This window comes from Physeter macrocephalus, chromosome 13, assembly GCF_002837175.3.
Source record: "Physeter macrocephalus isolate SW-GA chromosome 13, ASM283717v5, whole genome shotgun sequence".
NCBI lineage: Eukaryota > Metazoa > Chordata > Mammalia > Artiodactyla > Physeteridae > Physeter > Physeter macrocephalus.
In genome coordinates this window covers 9,557,194-9,578,940 of record NC_041226.1, presented here as the reverse complement: position 1 = coordinate 9,578,940, position 21,747 = coordinate 9,557,194, and the positions used below count along the sequence as shown (strand labels likewise).

Sequence of the window (21,747 nt, the reverse complement as noted above, 5' to 3'; positions counted from 1 at the left end):
GTAATGGCTGATTTCAAAATCTCACTGGACCGGTTAAACAGATTAAAGATGGATAGAGTCATAAAAATTAGCAATTTGAAGAAACTACCTAAAATGCAGGGCTAAGAGACAAACAGAAAAGAAATTTAAAAGGAAATTAAGAGATACTGAAAGATACAAAGAGAACTGTGAAATCCTGGTAGGAGAAATTTAAAAAAAAAAAAGAAATTGTAGGGGAATTCCCTGGCAGTCCAGTGGTTAGGACTCTGCGCTTCCAATGCAGGGGGCACAGGTTCAATCCCTGGTCGGGGAACTAAGATCCCACAAGCCATGCAGCATGGCCTAAATAAATAAATAGAAGTTTAAAATCACCTTTAACAAAAAAGAAAGAAGAAACTGTAAACATGAAAGCAGAATACAAACAAGCACTGTACACAGTAACAAGTCTCATTTGCCTAAAATGCTGGGCAACATTATCATGAAAGTTGGGGGGGGTGTTGATCAGAGTAAAAGAGACTTTTTGTGTCATCTTTGAAAAAGGCTAAGGTATTCATCTTAAAGTTAACTTTAAGTATGCAAGACAGAATTTCTAGGGTACCAATTTTTTATAAAAAGAGACTTCCATACCAAAAACAAATAAGAAATGGAGGGTGACATCAGCATCGTGGTGGCATGAGTCATTCCTCTTATCACTCCCCTTCGATTTACAACTAATCAGAACATCCATAACCCAAAAAAAGCACCTCTGCACAGCACAGCAGGACACCCAAGATATCCAAACATCTGTTCACCCAACAGTGAGTGGACAGGACCGTGCAGGAGGCTGGGAAGCAAGGGGAGTGGCGGCAGGTCCAGCAGAAGGTCAGCAAGACCTTTCTGGCAGAGAAGGAAAAGGTGTGCCCAGCCTCTGCAGCTGGAGGAACCCACTGTTCTGAGGAAGACCACAGTGACTGGGGGTAGGGACACAAAAGGGAAGATGGCAAAGAAAACTGAGGGAAAGTATATCCTGCTATCTGCCCTGAAATTCTGGCAAGATATTTGGACCCATGGACCTCTGAGCACCCCTCCCACCCCTGCTACCCCAACTCCAGGATCACCCTACTGGGCTGTGGGCACCCTCAAAGCCCCAAGTGCTGAGCACACACCTCTTCCCACTCTGCTGCCACTCCTTTTTCTCCGCCAGCTTTTTTTATGCACAGGCTCCCAACCTTAGCCAAGAGTCAGTGGTGGTAAGAAGAAAACAAAAACTTGTGCTATATAGCGCCACCTAGAAAACAAAAGACTCCTAATTACCAACCTACTGAACTATTAGACTCAAAATAAACAAAGCCTTGCCTAAATAAGGTGTTCACTACTTCAAATGCAACGACAGAAGCACTTGTCATCAAACACTATGAAAAAAATCAAAGGAACACTGTATCACAAAAAGAATGACAATTTTCCAGCAACCAAACACAAACACATGCAACAGTGTGATCTGACTAATAAAGAATTCAAAACAGCTATTATGGAGAAATTTGACAAACTATAAAGAAAACACATACAAAAAAAGCAATGTAACAACTTGATGAATAAAAGTGATGAACAGGAGTACATTACCAAAAAAGACTGAAATTCTAAAAAAGAACCAAACAACTTCTGGAGCTGAAGAACTCAATAAATGAGATGAAGAATGCATTAGAAAGCAATGGAAATAAAGCGGATCAGATGAAGAGAGAATAAGTGACGTTGAGGATAGGAACAGAGACAATTCAGGTGAAGAGGAGAAGGAACTAAGATTTTTAAAAACTGAAGAAACCCTATGAGAACTATCAGACTCGATTAGGAGAAGCAATGTAAGATTATTGGGTATACCAGAAAAACAGAAGGAGAAGATAATAGAAATTATATCTGAAGAAATAATAGCTGAGAACTTCCCAAGCCTGGGGAAAGAACTGGATAAAACAAGTCCATGAAGCTAATACAACACCTTATTATCTCAATGCAAAAAGACCTTCTCCAGACACGTTATGTTAAAATTCTCAAGTCAATGATAAAAAGCTTTAAGGGCAGCCAGGGGAAAAAAAAAAAAGACGGGAACCCCCTCTCTGACCCCAATTAAGCTATCAGCAGATTTTTCAACAGAAACCACACAGGCCAGGAGAGAATGGAATGACAAAGTATTGAAACATTAAAACTGCCAGCTAAGAATACTCTATCCAGCAAAATTACCTTTCAGATATGAAGAAGACATAAAAGCTTTCCCTGACAAACAAAAGTGAGTTCACCACCATTAGACCTGCCTTACGAGAAATGTTGGGATGAGCAATTTAAACTGAAACAAAAAGACAAAAGTACACAAAACTCTAAGGTGATAAATAGAATTAGAAAACATTTTTTAAAAAATGTATCAAACTCTTGATTATAGCATCAAGGTTAAAGGAAAAGAACGTTAAAAACAACTATAGAGACTTCCCTGGCAGTCCAGTGGTTGAGACTCCACGCTTCCACTGCAGGGGGCGCCGGTTTGATCCCTGGTTGGGGAACTAAGATCCCACATGTCGCGCGGAGGCAAAAAATAAAAAATAAAAAAAATAACTACAGCTACTACAACTTGGTAATGAAATCACAGTATGAAAAGATAATTGTGACATCAAAATTATAAAGAAGAAAGAGTAAAAGGCTGAAACCTTTATAGGTGAGTGAAAATAAGTTGCTATCCACAGAAAAAGGCCTATTTACCTATGAAGTGGGTTATGTAAACCTTATGGTAACCACCAAGCAAAAATATAGAGACACAAAACATTAAAAAAGGGGGGGGGGGCGGTGACTGAAAAAATCGCCATGAAAAACCACTACATACAAAGGTAGACAAAAACAGAAAGAAAGGAAATGGAAAGACAAAATAACCAGAGGGCAAAACATAAAATGGAGGTAGTAAATCTTTACATATCAATAATCACCCTAAATGTAAATGGACTGACCTCACCAACCAAAAGACACATAATAGCTGGATGGATAAAAAAACAAGACCCAACTATACTCTGCCTACTGGAGACTCATTTCAGCTTCAAAGACACATGTAGACTCAGAGTGAAAGGACAGAATATGATATTCCAAGCACACAGAAACCAAAAGAAGGCAGGTGTAGCCATACTTATATCAGACAAAGTAGACTTCAATCCAAAAGTGTAACAAGAGACAACAAAGGTCATTACATAATGATAAAGGGATCAGTATATCAAGAAGGCGTAACAAAAGTAAATATATACAACCCCAACATTTAAGCACAGGACATGTTAAACAAATACTAATAAACCTTAAAGGAGAAAGAGACAATACAGTGACAGTAAGGAACTTCAATATCCCCCTAACAGCAATGGATAGATCATCCAGACAGAAAATCAGCTAGGTAACAGTGGAATTAAACCACTCTCTAGAACAAATAGACTTAAAAGACATATAGAGAACAATCCATCCAATAGCAGCAGAATGCACATTCTTTTTAAGTGCACATGGAACATCTCCACAATAGATCCTACCTTAGGCCACAAAACAAATCTCAGCAAATTTAAGAAGACTAAGACCATACCAACTGTCTTTTCTGACCACAATGCTATGAAATTAGAAATAAACAAGAAAACATTGAGGAGACCTACAAATATGTAACTACTAAACAATACACTTCTAAACAACCACTGGGTCAACAAAGAAATCAAAAGGGAAATAAAAATTCTCAAGACAAATGAAAATGCAAAAACGACATATCAAATATTGTGGGATGCAGCAAAAGCAGTTCTGAGAAAAAAATTTATAGCAATAAATGCAAATGCTATTAGAAAGATCTCAAATAAATAACCTAGCTTTACACTTCAAGGAACTAGAAAAAGAATAACAAATTAAGTACAAAGTTAGCATAAGGAAGTAAATAATATAAAATGGAGACTAGAAAAACAATAGGATCAATGAAACTAAGACCTGGTTCTTCAAAAAGATAAACAAAATTGACAAACCTTTAGCTAGACTAAGAAAAAATAAAAAGAGGACTCAAAATTAGAAACAGGGCTTCCCTGATGGCGCAGTGGTTGAGAGTCCACCTGCCGATGCAGGGGACATGGGTTCGTGCCCCAGTCCGAGAAGATCCCACATGCCGCGGAGCGGCTAGGCCCGTGAGCCATGGCCCCTGAGCCTGCGCGTCCGGAGCCTGTACCCCGCAACGAGAGAGGCCACAACAGTGAGAGGCCCGCGTACCGCCAAAAAAGAAAAAAATTAGAAACAAAAGAGGAAATACTACAACTGATATTACAGAAATACATAAAACTGTAAGTGACTACTATGAACAATTTTATGCCAACATAACCTAGAAGAAATGGATTTCTAGAAACATACAACCTGCCAAGACTGAATCGAGAAGAAACAGAAAATGTGAACAGACCAACAATGAGTAAAGAGATTGAATCAGTAATCAAAAATCTCCCAATACAGAAAACTCCAGAGCCAGACATCTTCACTGAAGAACTAACACCAATCCTCCTCAAACTCTTCCAAAATATTGAGGAGGGAAAATGTCCTATCTCATTCTATGAAGCCAGCATTACCTGATGCCAAAACCAGATAAGGATACCACAGGAAAAAAAAATATAGACCAATATTCCTGATGAATATAAAGATGCAAAAATTCTCAACAATATATTAGCAACCAAGTTCAAGAATACATGCAAAGGCGTATTACACCATGAGCAAGTGGGATTTATCCCTGGTATGCAAAGGATGATTTAATGTATGTACATCAATAAGTGTAATACATCACATCAATAAAATAAAGGGCAAAAATCACATGATCATCTCAATATTTGTAGAAAAATTACTGACAAAATGCAAAATTCTTTCATGAGGAAAACCCCCAACATATTAGGTATGGAAGGACTATACCTCAACATAAAGGCCATACAGTCAATGGAGAGAAACTGAAAGTGTTCCCCCTAAGATCCGGAACAAGACAAGGATGCCCACTCTCACCACTCCTAATCAGTATATTACCAGAAGTACCAGCTAAAACAGTTACACAAGACCAACAAATAAAAGGCATCCAAATTAGAAACAAAGTAAAACTGTTGCTATTTGCTGATATGATCTTACAAATAGAATCCAAAAAAAAAAAAAAAAAACTGTTGGAATTAGTCAACAATTTCAGTAAAGTGCAGAATACAAAATCAACATACAGAAATCAGTTGCGGTCCTTTACACTAATGATGGAGCATTTGAAAAAGAAAGAAAACTATCCAGGTTACCATAGCATCAAAAATAATAAAATGTTTACAAATAAATTAAACCAAGGAAGTGAAAGATCTGTATAATGAAAACCGCAAGACTGCTAAAAGAAATTAAAGAAATAGACAAACGGAAAGATATCCCACACTCATGAAACAAAAGAACATTGTTAAAATGGCCACACTAACCAAAGCTATCTACAGTTTCAACACAATCCCCATCAAATAAAAGGCCATTCTTCATACGAATAGAGGAAATAATCCTAAAATTTATGGGACCCAAAAAAGATCCCAAACAGCCAAAGCAATTCTGAGAAAAAAAGAACAAAGCCAGAGATATCACACTTCCAGATTTCAAACTATACCACAAGCCATAGTAATAAAGACAGTATGATACAAGCACAAAAACAGACACATCAGCCAACAAATAAGGAGCCCAGAATTAAATCCCAGCATATAAGGTCAACAAATATTCACCACGGGAGCTGAAAATACCGAATAGGGAAAGAACAGTCTCTTCAACAAATGATGGTGGGAAAACTGGAGAAATACATGCAGAACAAAGAAACTGGACCTCAATCTAACACCACTCACAAAAATTAACTCAAAGTGGATCAAAGACAAACACAAGACCTGATACCATTAAGCTCCTAGAAGAAAATGTAGGGAAGAAGCTCACCAATAATGGTTTTGGCAATGATTTTTTAGACTTCACCAAAAGCACAAACAGCAAAAGCAAAAATCAACAAATGGGACTACATCAAACTCAAAAGCTTCTGCACAGCAAAAGAAACAGCAAAATCAAAAAACGTACAGAGAGAAAATTTACCCAAACCATATACTGGATAACGAGTTAATATACAAAATATAAAGAACTTAATAACAAAAAAAAAATCCAATTAAAAAATGGGCAGAATAAACATTTTCCAAAAAAAGAACATCAAAATGGCCACCAGGCATATGAAGAGATGCTTGACATCACACTAATCATCAGGTAAATACAAATCAATACAATGAGATATCCCCTCACACATGTTAGAATGGCCATCACACCAAGAAGACAAGAGACAACAAGTGCTGGCAAAGATGTGGTGAAAAGGGAACTCTTATAAATTGTTGGTGGGAATGTAAATTGGTCCAAGCATTATGGAAAACAACATGGTTGTTCAATAAAAACAACATGGCTGTTCCTCAAAGAAAAAGAAAAATATTTCTACCATACAATCCAGCAATTACACTTCAGAGTATATACTCAAAGGAAATGAAAACAGGATTTTGACGAAATTCATGCACTTTCATGTTTATCACAGTATTATTCACAATAGCCAGAATATTAAAAAACCCCAAAGGCCAATGGATAAATGGATAAAATAGAGGTGGTATATATACACAAAGGAATATTATTCAACCATGAGAAAGGAGGTTATCCCGCCATTGTGACAACATGGATGGAACTTGAGCACATTATGCTAAGTGAGGTAAATCAGAGAAAGACATGCTATCACTTGTAAGTGGAATCCAAAAAGGTAAACCTATAAAAAAACACAGTAACATGGTGGTTGCCAGGGGATGCATGGGGTAGAAAGAATGGGGGATAAGACTAATGGTGCTCAGGGGTACAAACTTGTAACAAGTAGTAAATAAGCCATAGAGATCTATGCACAGAATAATAAATATAGACAATAATGTTGTACTATAATTATGCACTATGATTAGTACCACTACTTCAACAATATTACAGTATATAAATGTATCAAAGTAATATGCTGTACATCTCAGACTTACACAATGTTACATGTCAAATTTATTCAATTAAAAGAAACTTTAATAAAAAAGAAATGGATTGTGGTAAAATAAAAATAAATCTTTAAAAAGAAATAAAAGCAAGCAAAGAAAAGGGAAAGGTTGGGCAAACAGAAAATGGAAACTACAAGAAAAAGAAAAGTGGGTACCTACATTATTATCAGACCAAACAGATTTTAAAACATAAAGAGTTATATGACATCATCATAAAGAAGTCATCACAAAATAATTAAAAGAGTGAAATCACCAGGAAGTTAATTTTAAATTTACATGAACTATTAAATGACATTAAAATACAGCAAAAACTGATAAAACCACAGGGATAAAGGGACATATCCATGAACAGAGTACAAAGAGTTTTAACACCTTTTCCACTACTGACATATTACACACTAGAAAAATTAACAAAGATATAGAAAACTTAAATAAGATAATTAACAGGCTTGACTTGTTGGTCATTTATAGAACCCTGCACCCTTACACATTCTTCTCAAGCACAATATATAACACTTAGGAAAATTAAGCACAATCTGGTATACAACAAATTCAAAAGAATCCAAGTATCACCGACCACATCTTTCTGACTAAAATGTCATCAATCAGTAGAAAACAAAAAGATAAATATGTCCATGTATTAGGAAATGTAAAAACACACAAACAATAATTATAACAGAGATGTAAGAAAAAATAGATACAAAACTTGTAGTAATTAGGGAAAGTAGTATAAAAAGGAAAATTGAGAGCCTTTTATGTTTATACTGAAAAGAAAAAAAGGGTTAAAATAAAGAAGTTAAGCATGAAACCTAAGGAGCCAGGAAAAGGAAATAAAACAAAAATGAACCCAAAGAATAGAGAAAAATAATAATGAAGAGCAGAAGTTAATTAGGAGAACACATCGAAACAGCCAAAAATTGGCAAATTTCTGATAAGGCTGATCAAGAATAGAAATTTTTAAAATTAACATTAGGAATAAAAAAAGAATGTAACTACAGACATTAGTACAGGTATTAAAAGCATGATAAAGAATACTTTAAGCCAAGGATTGGCAAACTTTTTCTTAAAAGACTAGACAATAAATGCTTTTGGCTTATGGCTCATACCTTCTTTCCTAACTCTGCACTTATAGCACTAAAGCAATCACAGACAATATGAATGAGTGTGGCTGTATTCCAATAAAACTTTATTTACAAAAAGAGGCAGGCAGCCGGTGGGCAATAGTTTGCTGACCCCTGCTTTATGCCAATAAATTTGGTAACTCAGGTGATATAATTTCCTAGAAAAACAACATAAATAACAAAACCTTATTCCAGAAGAAATTTAAAAATCTAAATGGACCAGTAATCATTAAAGAAACTGAAAATTGAAATATTCCCACAAACGAAACATCAGGCTTAATGAGCTGTTTCAAATTTTCAAAGAACAGAATGGTTCCATCTTATACAAAAGCTTCCAGAAAACAGACACAATGAGAATATTTTCTATCTTTCTGTGAAACTAATAAAACTCTGACATGAAAATCAAAAAATACTACAAAGACTCATAAGCAAACATACATACATGGATTAACCACATAACTCCAGCAACGTATCTTAAAAGACAGCTATATCACAGCACTGCTCAACAGAACTTCCTGCGATGGAAACGTTCTATAATTTGCACTGTCCAATATCATAGCCGCTAGCTACAATTAACACTTGAAATGTGGTTGGTATGCCTAAGAAACTGGATTTTAAATTTGCTTAATTCTCATTAAAATTAAACTGCCACATGGGGCTAGTGGCTTCTATATTGGACAGTGTAGCTATCTTATGACCAACTTGGGTTTATCCTAATAATGCAAGGTTGGTTTATAACCAGAAAAATCTATCAACATCATCTACTACATCAACACACTGAAAGAAGAAAGAAACCTATCTCAACACATGCAGAAATCAATGCCCATTTGCTAAAAATACAAGAAAAGAAAATACGCTTACCTAAATAAAGGTTATCTACCAAAAACCAACAAACATCATTCTTAATGGTGAAACGTATCAATTATTCCCTCTAAAGCCAAAAAATAATAATAATTCCACTACCACTACTGCTCTTTAATATTTACCAGAAGATTCTAGCTAGTACACTAAGAAAAGGAAATCAGTGTATAAGGATTAGAAAGAAACTACAGTCTCATTATTTGCAGGTGATATAATTTGCTATGTAGAAACTCATAAACAGCAAAATATTGGAAAACAAAAAGTTTAATAAGGTAGGCAGATTAGTATGCAAAAATCTACTGCATTTCCATAAACCAGCCAAAGCAACTGAAAATGTAAATTAAAATTTAAAAAAAATATTTCAAGGTACATTTTGAAGACCTAACCAAACATGCTTAAGACCTATATTATGAAAAACTGTAACACCTTACTAAAAAACATTATACAAAATAGAAATGCTTACAAAGATATACTATGTTCATATCATAAAGATAGCAATTCTCCCCCGAAGTATCTTACAGATAAATAAGTCAACAGAGCACCTGAAAAACCTTAGCACCAGATTTTAAAACTATTCAGATTTGCAAAAAGCTAAAACACACATGAAAAATGAAGTGGGGAGGAATTTGCCCTAACAGAAAGCATAAGTTATTACAGTGTGGACAGACATATAGATCATGGAACAGAAATGAGTCTAAAAATAGACATACACACATATGGTAACTTGATTGTGATAGAGTTAGTTTTGCAGATCAATGCAGAAAAGATGGACTCTTTAACAAAGGAATCTGAATATTCATAAAGGAAAAAATGGATTTCAATCCCTATCCCACTACTGATGAGGAAAAAAAACAAAAGCATCCCCAGTGAAATTAAATGAAAGACAAAGGTTTAAAACAAGAGACATTTTTTATTGCCCAAGTCTGGAAAGATTTCTTAAACCAAACTAAATATAAATAAAAAAATAAACCACGAAATAAAAGATTAATAACCTTTACTACGTTAAAATTAATACCTCAATATGGGAGAAGGTATTTACAACTCAACTTTTTTTTTAAAGTTAGTAACCAGAATATACAAAGAACACGTACAAATAGGGAAGAAAAACACAACCAAACAGAAAAAAAGTGTCACTATCAGGTGCATTACAAAAGACAAATAAATATCCATTAAACATTTGACAAGTTGTCCCCTCTCTCCTTTGTAATGAGAAAAATAAAAATAAGACCACAGTAAGGAAGGATTTTACACACAATGAACTAGCAAAAATTGAAACAGGTAATAACACCATTATTAAACCAGATGCTAGCAAGGGAAATGAAACTGCCACAGTTGGTTTAAACTACTCTCATTTAACCCTTGTGGTTCACTAGGGACCAGCCTCCCCCCAAGCACATGTAACAAATCTGAGCTCCATTTGCAAGAAAGAAGCTAACCACACTGTTTGCCACATTGGTCCCTTCCTTTCAAATATTTATATATCTTACTTATCTCTTATTTTCACACTGTCAAGATACCCAAAACAATGTGGGTATGTGCCTGCCTCCCCTACAACCATTACACCCCTCTTTGATAATGTAGCTACAATGAATTTAGGGTAGCAGTAATATCTAACTCCATTAAATAGGCCCTAACTGCCCTAGATAATCAGAATAACTCCATCACCCTAAAGAGTAAATACATGGTTTACAGTAAAACAGATTTAAGCTGATGGGGATATGGCAATTCTCCAAGCCAGAAGTACTGATACACAGGTGGTTCGACCATAGATCAGGAATTTGTTTTAGCTGAGACAAATAATAAGTATGCACATGATTTCACTTCTCACTAGTGTACAATCTCTCTCTTGCAAATGAGTTCTCTCTGCAAAGACTGTCAACATCAGAGAATCTATTAATGAATGAATTATATTGACAAGCAAATGAAAAAAAAAAAACACAAGATCATCTAAATTAAACTACTCTCGATTCCTGATTTATATAAATCTCTCTTAGAACAAACCAGGAAAAGAGGAGAGATTCTTTAATATAATGAACAGTACCTTTCAGAAGTAAAGAGCAAATAATTAAACTTAGTTACAAAACACGAGAGCATTTCCACTTAGACAAGTGCAAGATAAGAGTGCTCACAGGGACTTCCCTGGTGGTGCAGTGGTTAAGAATCCGTCTGCCAATGCAGGAGACACGGGTTCGAGCCCTGGCCTGGGAAGATCCCACATGCTGCGGAGCAACTAAGCCCTTGGGTGCCACTACTACTGAGCCCCCGCGCCACAACCACTGAAGCCCGCGTGCCTAGAGCCTGTGCTCCGCAACACGAGAAGCCACTGCAATGAGAAGCCTGCACACCACAACGAAGAGTAGCCCCCGCTCGCCACAACTAGAGAAAGCCCGTGCGAAGCAACAAAGACCTAACGCAGCCAAAAATTAATTAATTAATTAATTTAAAAAAAAAAAGAGTGCTCACAGTATCCATTTGGATTTGTGAATTATCAAGGAACAAAATTTCCTAGTCCAACTACATTCAACAACAAAAAAGAGTTTATTGTCTTGGGGAAATAGATAGTAATCCCAAAGTAGAGAAGGCTTTCGGTATGGTTCCATTACTGCTCTTGACTCTAATTCTATCCCAGTTCCTTGACTCTGTCTTCTCCACATGCCAGTTTGAACCCCAAGATACCAAGCAATGGCAACATGGGCTACATTTTATTAAATATATTTACATGCAGAGATGAGTGTGACAGAAAAGTATGTAAAATTATATATCCTACAACAGTAAAGTTAAGCAATTTTTGGTATAAACATACAAAACTAAAAGTGATGATGCAATTTATGTGCTGACCCAGATCAAAGTCCAAAATACATCATTAAATTGAAAAGGCATAAAAAACTGCAAATAGAACTACCATACGACCCCGCAATCCCACTACTGGGCATATACCCTGAGAAAACCATAATTCAAAAAGAGTCATGTACCAAAATGTTCATTGCAGCTCTATTTACAATAGCAAGGACATGGAAGCAACCTAACTGTCCATCAACAGATGAATGGATAAAGAAGATGTGGCACATATATACAATGGAATATTACTCAGCCATAAAAAGAAATGAAACTGAGTTATTTGTAATGAGGTGGATAGAACTGGAGTCTGTCATACAGAGTGAAGTAAGTCAGAAGGAGAAAAACAAATACCGTATGCTAACACATATATATGGAATCTAAGAAAAAAAAATGTCATGAAGAGATTAGTGGTAGGACAGGAATAAAACACAGACCTACTAGAGCATGGACTATCACTTTGTTGTAAAGGAGAAACTAACACACTATTGTAAAACAGTTATACTCCAATAAAGATGTTAAAAAAAAATTGAAAAGGCAAAACAATACATACAGCATGACCTCCATTTGTGTTTTTCAAATATAAAATTTTTTAAATAAAAAAAGTAATTACCAGTTCTAGCTTAGCACTATGAAATATTTCTAGAACTCAGGATGGAACTACTAAGGAAGTCTTTGGCTGCAGGCAAGTACATTATGAAAATAGTATTTTGAAAACAAAAGTCTACTTCTAGATTGCCAAGTTATTGTATTTACTACATAGTAAATGAAAGAATAAAACTAACATTCATTGAGCATCTATTTGCCAGGAACTACATAAATTACTTTTATGTATTCAATACTTGGTGTTACTCATCTTTCCAGCAACCCTGAAATATATGAGGCTCATGCTTAGAAAGGATTAATAGAAGCAACATGTCCATAGCCCACAGGTCATAACTCTTGTAATTGACAAAGCTGGAATTCAATTCCAAATTTAATTCCAATAGAATATTATTCAGCCATTAAATGAAAGAAGGAAATCCTACCATTTGCAACAACACAGATGGAACTGGAGGGCATTATGCTAAGTGAAATAAGAGAGAGAAAGACAAATACTGTATGATCTCACTTATATGTGGAATCTAAACAAAACAAAAAACTGAATTCACAGATAGAGGGAACAAATTACATTGGTGGCTACCACAGGTGGAGGGTGAAGTGGGCAAAATGGGTGAACGTGGTCAAAAGGTAAACTTTCAGTTATAAAATAAGTCATGGGGATGTAAGTGCAGCATGGTGACTATAATTAATAATACTGCATTGTATATTTGAAATCTGCTAAGAGAGTAAATCTTAAAAAGTTCTTTCCATAAAAAAAAAAAAGTGTAGGTGTGGTGATGGATGTTAACTATATAACTTGACTTATTGTGGTGATCATTTCACAATATATACAAATACCAAATCATTATGTTGTACACCTGAAACTAATATGGCATATGTCAATCATATCTCAATTTTTTAAAGATTTTTTTAAAATATTTTTTTGATGTGGACCATTTTTAAAGTCTTTATTGAATTTGTTACAATATTGCTTCTGTTTTATGTTTTGCGTTTTTGGCCACGAGTCATGTGGGATCCTAGATCCCTCACCCGGGATTGGACCTGCACCCCCTGCACTGTAAGGCGAAGTCCCAACCACTGGACCGCCAGGGAAGTCTCAATTTTTTAAACATTTTAACTTTACTAAGTAGCCCTTATCTTCCATTAATTCCCCATATATTTAATTTTCCACAGTTTGCCACCCTTAGAAACTCATGTCCTTTTCCTTCGCCTTGTCAGTTCTCTAAAAATGCATTGTTCTTTTGTCAGTCTAATTTGTAGGGTCCCAGCCAATGAATTTAGGATGGATAGAGGAAACAGATTTTTTTCCTCCCATACACGAAATTAGCAAAAGACAGATTTTTATTCATGTATGTATGCATAGGAGTTCACAGAAAAATGTGACTCAAGGAGACATTTAAAATCTGAGGCTTATATATAGCATCTTAATAGGAGAAGGGCATTGATGACTTTTTTGAAAAGATAAATGGGCCCTGACAAGAACAAATGGGAGACAGGGAAGTTTTGTGACAATGTCTGTTTAGGTGTGGTGTGGAGACTTCTCATCTCCAGTGATAAGAGTCAATCTTCCCTGGCTGCTCCAGGAAGGGTATTTATGACAATTGAGTTCTTTGGGGAAGTTATGTTTTTAGGCAGATAAGAGATTTCAGGAACTCAAATGCCTTCTTCTCAAAATAATTTTTATGCCATGATAGCTTATTCTGGACCCCTTTAAGTGTCAAGACTATAGCAATAGAGGAGAGAGACTGGGCTCAACTCTGAATACAACAAGGATAAGTGGGGATTTATAACAAAAACAAAAAACGTTCGCGCTTCAAAGGGTAACATCAAGAAAGTGTAACAGCTACCAACAGAATGGGAGAAAATTTATGTAAATCATATACGTATCCGCTAAGGGGTTTGTATCTAGAGTATACAAAAAACTATCACAACTCAATTTTAAAATGGCCAAACGATCTGAATAGTTTTCCAAAGATACACAAGTGGTTAATACATACATGAAAAGTTGCTCAACATCATTAACCATCAGGAAATGCAAATCAAAACCACAATGAGGTACCAGCTCACACCCACTAAGATGGCTATAATCTAAAAGACAGACAATAACAAGTGTGAGCAAGGATGCAGAGAAATTAAAACCTTCATACACCAATGGTAGGAATGTAAAATGGTGCTGTAGCTTTGGCTTTTCCTCAAACAGTTAAACCAAGTTAACATATGATCCAGCAGAAATAAAAACATGTCTACACATAAATTTTTACATGAATGCTCATTATAGTATTACTCATAAAAGCTAAAGTAGAAACAACCCAAATACCCATCAACTAATGAATGGATAAAATATAGTCTAGCCATATAATGGAATATTTGGCAATAACAAGAAATGAAGCACTGACACATACCGCAACACAGATGAACTTTGACAACATTAAGTTAAAGACACCAATTACAAGGGACCAAATATTAAATGATTCCACTAATATGAAATGTACAGAATAGGCAGATCTATAGAGACAGAAAGCAGATTAGCGGTTGCAGAGGGGAGGGGAAGGGAGATGAGATGTTAGGGGGTGTTGGCTAAAAGGTGTGGGTTTCTTTGCAGGGTAATGAAATGTTCTAAAATTGACTGTGGTAACAGATGCATGACTCTAAATATACTAAACCACTGAGCTGTACACTAAATTAGTGAACTGTATTGTATGTGAATTATATCCAAAAAGGGATGTTTAAAAACACCAATGGGATAAAAGCTATAATAAATCATATACCAATCCAGGCAAAGAATCAGGAGTCTGAAAGTATGTAGTAGGGATAAGGAAACCTTCCCTGAAAAATCACACTTGAGCTAAATCTTTAAAAAGATGTGCAAAGTGTGCCAACAGAACAAACATACGCAGAGGATTTCACATGAAATTAAAAGCACACGCAGATGCACAGACATGCAAGAGAATATAACAGTCCTGGATAATTTCACACAGCAGAAGTCAGAAATTCTGCTGCAAAGTAACTAAAGATTCTGCTGGAGAGGGAAGCAGAGACAGATTTCATCAAGAGCCCTGAACGCTCAACTTTATTTTTTCTTGCAAGCAATGTGAAGTTAACATTTTAACCAAACGAATAAAATGATCAAATGTTTTTTACATAAACTATTTTGACAGTCCCTGGAGAATGGATTGGGAAAAGGTAAGAATGGAGTTAAGAGGCTGATTAGGAGGCTTCTAAACTAATTTAAGAAAAAAATGATGAGCTCTTTTTTTGCAGCACCTCGGAGCTGGTCAGCTGCTTCAGGATGAAACTGGACATCTCTTTCCCAGCCACTAGATGCCAGAAACTCACTGAACTGGGACTGAATGCAAACTTTGTACCTTTTATGAGAAGCGCATGGTCACAGAAGTTGCTGCTAATGCTCTGGGTAAAGAATGGAAGTGTTATGTGGTCGAAATCATTGGTGGGAACGACAAACAAGGTTTCCCATGAATCAGGGTGCCTCCCCATGGCCATGTCCATCTGCTACTAAGGGGCAGTCCTGTTACAGACCAAGGAAGACTGGAGAAAGAAAGTGCAAATCTGTTCAGGGTTGCATTGTGGACACCAGTCTAAGTGTTTTCAACTTGGTCATTATTTAAAAAAAAAAAAAGAGAGAGAAGGATATTCCTGAAGTCACACTGATACTACTGTGCCTCGTCGACTCGGGACAAAAATCGCTAAAATTCGCAAACTTTTCAATCTCTCTAGAGAAGATCATGTCCACCAGTGTGTTGTGAGAAAGCCCCTGAACAAAGAGAGTAAGTAACCTAGGACCAAGGCACACAAGATTGTTTGTTATTCCACCTGTTCTGCAACACAAACATCAGCATATTGCTCTGAAGGAACAGTGTACCAAGAAAAATAAAGAAAGGCTGCAGAATATGCTAAACTTTGGCCAAGAGAATGAAGGAGGCCAAAGAAAAATGCCAGGAAGAGACTACCAAGAGAGGGAGGCTGTCCTCTCTGAAAGCTTCTACCTCTGAGTCCGGTCAAAAATAAGATGTTCTAAGAGTAACAAATAAATAAGGTCAGATATCAAAAAAAAAAAAAAATCTGCACTAAACCAAAAGCAATAAGCATAAAGAAGAAGAGTATGAGAGATAACAAAAATAGTAAATTTAATAACTAACTGGAGAGAGGAGAAAGAAAAACCAATTAAGGAATGAAACTCAGGAGTGAGGTCAAACTTCAGATGTTGATTTGAGAGTAACCAACATTAAACAGAAGCCACAGAAATGAATGACATTGTGCAAGAAAAGCTCAGAAAGGAGATGGAGAAAAAAAAACAAAGTACCGTGGAATAGTTTTTCCTCAAATTGAAACGTCCCCATAGAACCAATTCACATCAGTAAAATCCATAATTACTATATTAGGAAACTAACCATAAAGATTAATACTACTTCATGAAAAAATTAGATGGCTCTAAAAAGAAAAGGGTGATAACTTCAGCCTCATTTAATATTTCAATAAGAAAGCTTTTTTAAAGGTTTGGACTAAAGGCAGCATAGTGTAATAATAAGAAGAAAAGGAATAACATATAGAGCATGTATGTAGAACTACAAGGCCTGTGCTTGTAGTTCTAAACAATGTATATTAATTCATTTAATCCTCACCAACAATGATGGGAGGTAAGCAATCTCCTTTCCTAGGAAAGTGAGGCACAAAGAGGTTACATAATGTGCCCAAGGCTGAAAGGCTAGTAAGGTCTGGGACAAGGACTCTAACAGTTCCAGAGCCCCCATGTTTTACCACTGTACTGGCTCTCAAAGGCCAGTATTAGGTTTTCAAAGCAAAAACAAAAATCCTTGGTTCAGCGTTGGGTCTACCACCAACCTGGGCATATTGGTAACTTAAGCAATTCAGTCTGTCTCCTCAGCTATAAGAAGGCAATAATGACAGCATCACAGGATTATTATGAGTATTTTAGTCATGAATATAGAACACCTAATCATTACAAGTAATAATAATAAACATTTACTGAGCACATATTGGCATATATTAAGGCAATACCATAGACACTTCACACAGTTTATTTTACCTAAAAGAATCGTTACTCTCCTAGCCATTTTTACAGGTTAGGAAACAGATTCAAAGGGATGAAGAGATTTGTGCATCATCATGTTGTATGGTAAAGTGCTTATACAATGGCCCCAATTCTCCACCCCTCCTAGTATCCATACCCCTAGCAATGTGACACTGCAGCTCCTCCCATCAAGAGGTAGAGCTCATTTCCCCACATCTTGAATCCTGTCTGGCCTCATGACTTGCCTTGAACCAACAGAACGTGGCAGAAGTGATGTTGTGCCAGTTCCAAGTGCAGACCTCAAGAGACCTTGCTTGTTTCTCCTACCTCTCTAAGAATCCTGCCACCACCATGTGAAGAAGTCCAGACTTGCCTGATAAATGATGAGAGACATGTGCCTCAGTCACCCTCCATCATCCAGCAGAGAGTCAGCCAACAGCCAGAAATGTGAGAAGCCACCATAGATCAGCCAGCTTCCCGACAATCTGCCAGGTGACAACCGATGTTATGAGCTATCCTAGATGAAATCTGCCAAATCTAGCCCAGGTGATCAGAACCATCCATGCGATCTACAGATTCATGAGTAATAACGCACACTCATTTTAAGCCACTGAAATTGTGGGGTTGGGGGGGATTGTTACAGAGCCATAGTTAACAGAAATTCATGGTAAGCAGAAGAGCTGGAATTTAAAGCCAGGTGGTCTGACTCCAGGCTCACCCTCCTTCCATTTTTAGAGTAGATATGACAAGCAACACTACTGTAGTATTTTCATTTGTGAAGATGAAGTCATTTATGTTCACTTCTATATTCTTTAAAATTAATTTATAAAAGCTCAAAATAGTAAATGTAATTCTTATTTCCTCCTTTAGGTAAACAAAAAATCCAAGAATTGTATCAGATCTAGACTCAAAACTTGGGACTTTCCTGGCGGTCCAGTGATTAAGACTCCACGCTTCCAATGCAGGGGGCGTAGGTTCGATCCCTGGTCGGGGAACTAAGATCCCACATGCCGTGTGGCCAAAAAACAAACAAAAAAACACATAGATTCAAACTCAACAGCTACCAACCATCTGCCCATTATTAAATGTGGGATAATAAAAAAGAAAAAACTATATACACGTTCTGAATATATTTACCCTTCTTTCAAAGTAAATATTTCATATAGAGTATCCTACTAACTCCCCAAGTATTGTGAAATGTACTATATTAATTTGTATTAACTCATTCTCACTCTAAACAGATTTACTTTGCTTCCCAATTCACTGACACATACAACACACCACATCACTTTCCCACCTATACCCATCTATGCCCATATAGTTCCTTTGGAAGGTCTTAGTGTCCACCAAGGGATGCAGAAACGATTCCATTACAGTGGAAGTTGAGACTGCCACCTAGCCACTTTGGGTTATTCGTGCCAATGAATCAACAGACAAAGAAGGGGGTTACAGAACCAACTAGGGTTCTGATCTCACAATCAAGGGGAAAGTCAGGTTGCTAACACACAAGAGGGGCTAACAGAAAGTATGTCTGGAATGCAGGAGTTCCTCTGGGAGGCCACTTAGTATTTCCATGTACTGTGATTAAAGTCAGTGGAAACAATCCAGGCAGGACTGCTAATGACCCAGACCCTTAAGGAATGAAGATTTAGGTCACCCCATCAGGCAAGAAACCACAACCAGCTGAGGTATTGCCAAGAACAGAGGGACTGTGGAATGACAGCAGAAGATAATTATAGACAGCAACTACAACCACATGACTAGTTGCAGAAATGCAAATTCTAATGAGTATTTCTTCCTTTTATGATATAAAAAATTTGTATATATATTAACCAACTTATTTCTTATCTCCCTTTCTACAACCATCTGATAGTAGCTAATCTCTTATCTCCGTATTTAAGTTACAGGATATTAAGTAGAAAATGTGACATAGGCAGAAAAAAAATTAACCCACCTATGGATAAAGGGATTTTGTATCCTCTCTTAAGGAGAGCATTTGTATGTTATCAGGTGAACAAAGGACAGATGCATTATGTTCACGAAAAGCATACTTTTGTAATTGTCTTTATTTATAAGGTAAATATAATAAAAAGAGGTGTGCACTGGTGTCGTGGGTCTGTGATGGCTTTTTACCTTAGCCGGGTTGCAAATACATTTTCCCAAACACCATTCATTCCCTGCATGGTTGTGGGTTAGGGTTGGCCTCAAAAAGAAAAAAAAAAAAAAATTCCCATGAGATTAGAAGACAAAAGTGAAGCAGCCGCCAGGTTCAGAATGTCAACCTGAGGTCAGGTGTTACCGCAGTAATCACACAGTGTCATGGAACTTTGGGCTCATTGGCATGGGGCAGCAATTGAGCCTACAGCTCTTCCAGCTCTTGTCAGATCTCCACCTTTGCTTTTCCAAATAATACTGGGGCAGGTTTGTGTGCAGCTCCATGGTGAGGTGTGCCACACCTACTGCAGATTACCTACATCATCAAGGTTGAAGGTTACCTACATCATCAAGGTTGCAGGTGTGGAAGCAGTGAGAGTCATGAAAGTTCAAGTTTGGGCTCACAGGTTCTAACTCATTTCTAAAAGTTCCAAATATTCTTTGCAGGTTCCACTCTAACCTTCCTCTCCCCCCACTTCATGCCCATGTTCCCTTCCCAACTACTAGCCCTGCTAACTTCAAGCCTAGCAGCAGATTCAGGTGTGTATAACTAGTTCCTACAATTGGTAAAAACCAATCACAACAATAATCTTACTTCTCTAATCAAACGCTAACTGACAAAGACAGAAATGTTACTCAGAGTTAGACTATTGTAGAAAGGGCTAAAGGTATCCACATGCCTCTTATCTACTTCTTATAACACTGAATTAAAGATAAAAACTCAGGGGCTTCCCTGGGAGCACAGTGGTTAAGAATCCGCCTGCCAATGCAGCAGACACGGGTTCGAGCCCTGGTCCAGGAAGATCCCACATGCTGCGGAGCAACTAAGCCCATATGCCACAACTACTGAGCCTGTGCTCTAGAGACTTCGAGCCACAGCTACTGAAGCCTGTGTGCCCAGAGCCTGTGCTCCGCAACAAGAGAAGCCACTGCAATGAGAAGTCTGCGCACTGCAACGAAAAGTAGCCCCCACTCGCTGCAACTAGAGAAAGCCGGCACACAGCAACGAAGACCCAATGCAGCCAAAAATAAATAAGTTTATACAAGAAAAAAAGATAAAAAGTCAAATAGGACATATTGGAGTTATAATATACCTCATTTACCTTCCATCAGCAAAAACAGTTAAGGATTTACCTGAAGTATGTTAGGTTTGACAGACGGCAGAAGCAAGAAGAACTGTAATCCCGCAGCCTGTGAAACAAAAACCACATTCACTGAAAGACAGACAAGATGAAAAGGCAAAGGACTATGTACCAGATGAAGGAACAAGATAAAACCCCAGAAAAAAACCTAAATGAAGTGGAGACAGGCAACCTTCCAGAAAAAGAATCCAGAATAATGATAGTGAAGATGATCCAGGACCTCGGAAAAAGAATGGAGACAAAGATCGAGAAGACGCAAGAAATGTTTAACAAAGACCTAGAAGAATTAAAGAACAAACAAATAGAGATGAACAATACAATAACTGAAATGAAAATTACACTAGGAGGAATCAATAGCAGAATAACTGAGGCAGAAGAACGGATAAGTGACCTGGAAGACAGAATGGTGGAACTCACTGCTGCAGAACAGAATAAAGAAAAAAGAATGAAAAGAAAGGAAGACAGCCTAAGAAACCGCTCGGACAACATTAAACGCAACAACATTCACATTATAGGGGTCCCAGAAGGAGAAGAAAGAGAGAAAGGACCAGAGAACATATTTGAAGAGATTATAGTCGAAAACTTCCCTAACATGGGAAAGGAAATAGCCACCCAACTCCAGGAAGCACAGCGAGTCCCATACAGGATAAACCCAAGGAGAAACACGCCAAGACATGTAGTAATCAAATTGGCAAAAATTAAAGGCGAAGAAAAATTATTGAAAGCAGCAAGGGAAAAATGACAACATACAAGGGAACTCCCATAAGGTTAACAGCTGATTTCTCAGCAGAAACTCTACAAGGCAGAAGGGAGTGGCATGATATACTTAAAGTGATGAAAGGGAAGGACCAATAACCAAGATTACTCTACCCAGCAAGGATCTCTTCAGATTCGATGGAGAAATCAAAAGCTTTACAGACAAGCAAAAGCTAAGAGAATTCAGCACCACCAAACCA

At 36.9% G+C, this 21,747-nt stretch overlaps 1 protein-coding gene and 1 pseudogene across 9 annotated transcripts in view; one reads left to right on the top strand and one right to left on the bottom strand.

The window, feature by feature from the left end:
* Positions 1-21,747, bottom strand: part of PDS5B (PDS5 cohesin associated factor B) — a 228,564-nt gene that overhangs the window by 150,988 nt on the left and 55,829 nt on the right. The window lies entirely within an intron of this gene.
* Positions 15,735-16,471, top strand: LOC102992932 (40S ribosomal protein S6-like; annotated as a pseudogene).